Here is a 5,000-nt window from a genome sequence, read left to right on the forward strand (position 1 = left end):
CGCTCGAGCGAAACTTGGAGGAACGAACGATAGAGAGGAAGAAAATTTTCTTCTCTTTCGTTCGTTTCTCCATTTTTTTTTCGCTCCGATGAAAAGCAATACGCCGCTGGAACTTTGAAATCGGCGCGCTCGAGCGAAACTTGGAGGAACGAACGATAGAGAGGAAGAAAATTTTCTTCTCTTTCGTTCGTTTCTCCATTTTTTTTTCGCTCCGATGAAAAGCAATACGCCGCTGGAACTTTGAAATCGGCGCGCTCGAGCGAAACTTGGAGGAACGAACGACAGAGAGGAAAAAATTTTTCTCCTCTTTCGTTCGTTTCTCCGTTTTTTTTCGCTCAGTTGAAAAGCAATACGCCGCTGGAACTTTGAAAAATAACGAGATAAAAAAAATTTTTGTACATTTTTTCATCGTTATTCGTACACGACTTAAGCGTTGGAAAATTTTTAAACCGAATTTTGAAAAATTTTATTCCTGACCGTTGGGACTTGGAAAAATTTCGAGTCAGCCGGTTTGGCCGGTTGGACTTACCGCGAGACGGAGAAAAGTAGATTCGGTCGATCTGTTTTTCGCAGTTTTTGTGAAAAAAAAATTTTGGTCAATTTTTTCAACGTTAAAAACGTGTTCGGGCTGCCTTTTTATCCATGGATTAAGCGCCGAAAAAATTTTAAAACGCATAATAAAAAAGTTTATTCTTGACCGCAGGGACTTAGAAAAATTTCGGGTCGCCCCGTTCGACCTGCTGGCATTACCGCGCGGCCTGGACAGCCCGCTTCGACCGATACATTTTTTTCATTTTCAGAGAAAAAAAAATTTTTGTCAATTTTTTCAACCTTAAAAACGTTAATAAACTGCACTCTTATGCACGGATTAAGCATTGAAAAATTTTTAAAACATGTAATAAAAAAGTTTATTCTTGACCGTTCGGACTTAGAAAAATTTCGAGTACCCCGGATCGCCTGCTGGAATTACCGCACGGCCTGGACAGCCCGCATCGACCGATACATTTTTTCCATTTTCAGTGAAAAAAAAATTTTTGTCAATTTTCTCAACGTTAAAAACGTTAATAAACTGCGTTTTTATGAGTGGATTAAACATTGAAAAAATTTTGAAATATGTAATAAAAAAGTTTATTCTTGACCGTTCGGACTTAGAAAAATTTCGAGTACCCCGGATCGCCTGCTGGAATTACCGCACGGCCTGGACAGCCCGCATCGACCGATACATTTTTTCCATTTTCAGTGAAAAAAAAATTTTTGTCAATTTTCTCAACGTTAAAAACGTTAATAAACTGCGTTTTTATGAGTGGATTAAACATTGAAAAAATTTTGAAATATGTGATGAAAAAGTTTACTCTTGACCGTTCGGACTTAGAAAAATTTCGAGTACCTCGGATCGCCGGCTGGAATTACCGCACGGCCTGGACAGCTCGCATCGACCGATACATTTTTTCCATTTTCAGTGAAAAAAAAATTTTTGTCAATTTTCTCAACGTTAAAAACGTTAATAAACTGCGTTTTTATGCGTGGATTAAACATTAAAAAAATTTTGAAATATGTGATGAAAAAGTTTACTCTTGACCGTTCGGACTTAGAAAAATTTCGAGTACCTCGGATCGCCTGCTGGAATTACCGCACGGCCTGGACAGCCCGCATCGACCGATACATTTTTTCCATTTTCAGTGAAAAAAAAATTTTTGTCAATTTTCTCAACGTTAAAAACGTTAATAAACTGCGTTTTTATGCGTGGATTAAACATTAAAAAAATTTTGAAATATGTGATGAAAAAGTTTACTCTTGACCGTCGGGACTTAGAAAAATTTCGAGTACCCCGGATCGCCTGCTGGAATTACCGCACGGCCTGGATAGCCCGCATCGACCGATACATTTTTTCCATTTTCAGTGAAAAAAAAATTTTTGTCAATTTTCTCAACGTTAAAAACTGCGATAAACTGCGTTTTTATGCGTAGATTAAACATTGAAAAAATTTTGAAATATGCGATGAAAAAGTTTACTCTTGACCGTCGGGACTTAGAAAAATTTCGAGTACCCCGGATCGCCTGCTGGCATTACCGCACGGGCTGGACACCTCGCTCCGACGAATCGGTTTTTTCCATTTTTTTTGAAAAATAAATTTTTGTAATTTTTTTTAATGTCAAAAACGTTAATAAACGTCATGTTTACGCATGGATTAAACATTGAAATAATTTTAAAACACTTATTAAAAAAGTTGGTGTCGACCGTGGGACTTAGAAAAATTTCGGGAAGTCCGATTCGCCTGCTGGAATTACCGCACGGGCAGGACACCTCGCTCCGACGAATCGGTTTTTTCCATTTTTTTTGAAAAATAAATTTTTGTAATTTTTTTTAACGTTGAAAACGTTAATAAACATCATGTTTACGCATGGATTAAACATTGAAATAATTTTAAAACGCTTATTAAAAAAGTTGGTGTCGACCGTGGGACTTAGAAAAATTTCGGGAAGTCCGATTCGCCTGCTGGAATTACCGCACGGGCTGGACACCTCGCTCCGACGAATCGGTTTTTTCCATTTTTTTTGAAAAATAAATTTTTGTAATTTTTTTTAATGTCAAAAACGTTAATAAACGTCATGTTTACGCATGGATTAAACATTGAAATAATTTTAAAACACTTATTAAAAAAGTTGGTGTCGACCGTGGGACTTAGAAAAATTTCGGGAAGTCCGATTCGCCTGCTGGAATTACCGCACGGGCTGGACACCTCGCTCCGCCGAATCGGTTTTTTCCTTTTTTTCCGAAAAATAAATTTTTGTAATTTTTTTTAATGTTAAAAACGTTAATAAACTTCATGTTTACGCATGGATTAAACATTGAAATAATTTTAAAACGCTTATTAAAAAAGTTGGTGTCGACCGTGGGACTTAGAAAAATTTCGGGAAGTCCGATTCGCCTGCTGGAATTACCGCACGGGCAGGACACCTCGCTCCGACGAATCGGTTTTTTCCATTTTTTCCGAAAAATAAATTTTTGTAATTTTTTTTAATGTTAAAAACGTTAATAAACTTCATGTTTACGCATGGATTAAACATTGAAATAATTTTAAAACACTTATTAAAAAAGTTGGTGTCGACCGTGGGACTTAGAAAAATTTCGGGAAGTCCGATTCGCCTGCTGGAATTACCGCACGGGCTGGACACCTCGCTCCGCCGAATCGGTTTTTTCCTTTTTTTCCGAAAAATAAATTTTTGTAATTTTTTTTAATGTTAAAAACGTTAATAAACTTCATGTTTACGCATGGATTAAACATTGAAATAATTTTAAAACGCTTATTAAAAAAGTTGGTGTCGACCGTGGGACTTAGAAAAATTTCGGGAAGTCCGATTCGCCTGCTGGAATTACCGCACGGGCAGGACACCTCGCTCCGACGAATCGGTTTTTTCCATTTTTTCCGAAAAATAAATTTTTGTAATTTTTTTTAATGTTAAAAACGTTAATAAACTTCATGTTTACGCATGGATTAAACATTGAAATAATTTTAAAACGCTTATTAAAAAAGTTGGTGTCGACCGTGGGACTTAGAAAAATTTCGGGAAGTCCGATTCGCCTGCTGGAATTACCGCACGGGCTGGACACCTCGCTCCGCCGAATCGGTTTTTTCCTTTTTTTCCGAAAAATAAATTTTTGTAATTTTTTTTAATGTTAAAAACGTTAATAAACTTCATGTTTACGCATGGATTAAACATTGAAATAATTTTAAAACGCTTATTAAAAAAGTTGGTGTCGACCGTGGGACTTAGAAAAATTTCGGGAAGTCCGATTCGCCTGCTGGAATTACCGCACGGGCAGGACACCTCGCTCCGACGAATCGGTTTTTTCCATTTTTTTTGAAAAATAAATTTTTGTAATTTTTTTTAATGTTAAAAACGTTAATAAACTTCATGTTTACGCATGGATTAAACATTGAAATAATTTTAAAACGCTTATTAAAAAAGTTTACTCTTGACCGTGGGGACTTAGAAAAATTCCGGCTTGCACGGATTCGACCACTCTGTTTTTCGGAGTTTCTGAGAAAAATAAATTTTTGTAATTTTTTTCATTATGATTTCTGAGTTCTCCCAGTAGTTTAATGTAAGGATTAAGCATTTAAAAATTTTTAAATCGAATATTAAAAAAGTTTACTCTTGCAATTTTTGGAAAAAAAAAATTCTAAAAAATTTTTCTTTCGGTGGAAACTAACGTTTAATATGTACAATAACGATTTATCGAATAAAAATCGTATGTTAATATATGTTCGAATCGACCATAGTTTCAGCGGCTAAGTACCAGCAGCCCGGCCGGTTGGTCTGTACGCGCGGCAGTTTACCACCATAAGCGCCCGTGCTGAGCGGCCGGCGCCGCGGTCGTCGCGGCCGCCCGTTTGGTTACTATAAGAGAGCACGTCGGTTCGAGCGGACCGGTCGGCGCAGCGGCGGGCGAGCGGCTATTCTACGATCTCGGTCGAGAAGCAGTCGTTCAGCTCCTCGAGGTCCATTCCTCGACTGTTCTGTACCGCGTTCCGTTGCGAATTTTTCTCTACACAGCATGACCACGGGTCGGTGTCTCAGACCGAATGGCCCTTATGTGGTAAGCCCAGAATGTTGGGTTGGATACAACGTATATTCGTTATACTTGTACGACTCTCACATCAACTCTCAGAAACCCAAAAGGGGTTTTCTATCCGAGCGAAAATATATTTTTCGTATACAAAAATTTAATGGCAAAGACCAAACGAAATACTACACACAAAAAGGGGCGACGAACAAAAATTGTTCGAATGAAATATAATATATACATATAAAATTGAGGTGTCCTAAGAGAGAAATACATAAACTAAGAGGTATATATTATAAGAAATATATATTATTTCTGGGCAAAGAAGAGAGAACGAAAAGAAGAGTATGATCTTTAACGCGAGGGCCTCGACATGGGTACGCCTAGCATGGTTCGCGCTTTCTCGATATGTCCAGCATGTTAACGTACGC

Source organism: Nomia melanderi, unplaced genomic scaffold, assembly GCF_051020985.1.
Source record: "Nomia melanderi isolate GNS246 unplaced genomic scaffold, iyNomMela1 scaffold0692, whole genome shotgun sequence".
In the NCBI taxonomy this organism is placed as follows: domain Eukaryota; kingdom Metazoa; phylum Arthropoda; class Insecta; order Hymenoptera; family Halictidae; genus Nomia; species Nomia melanderi.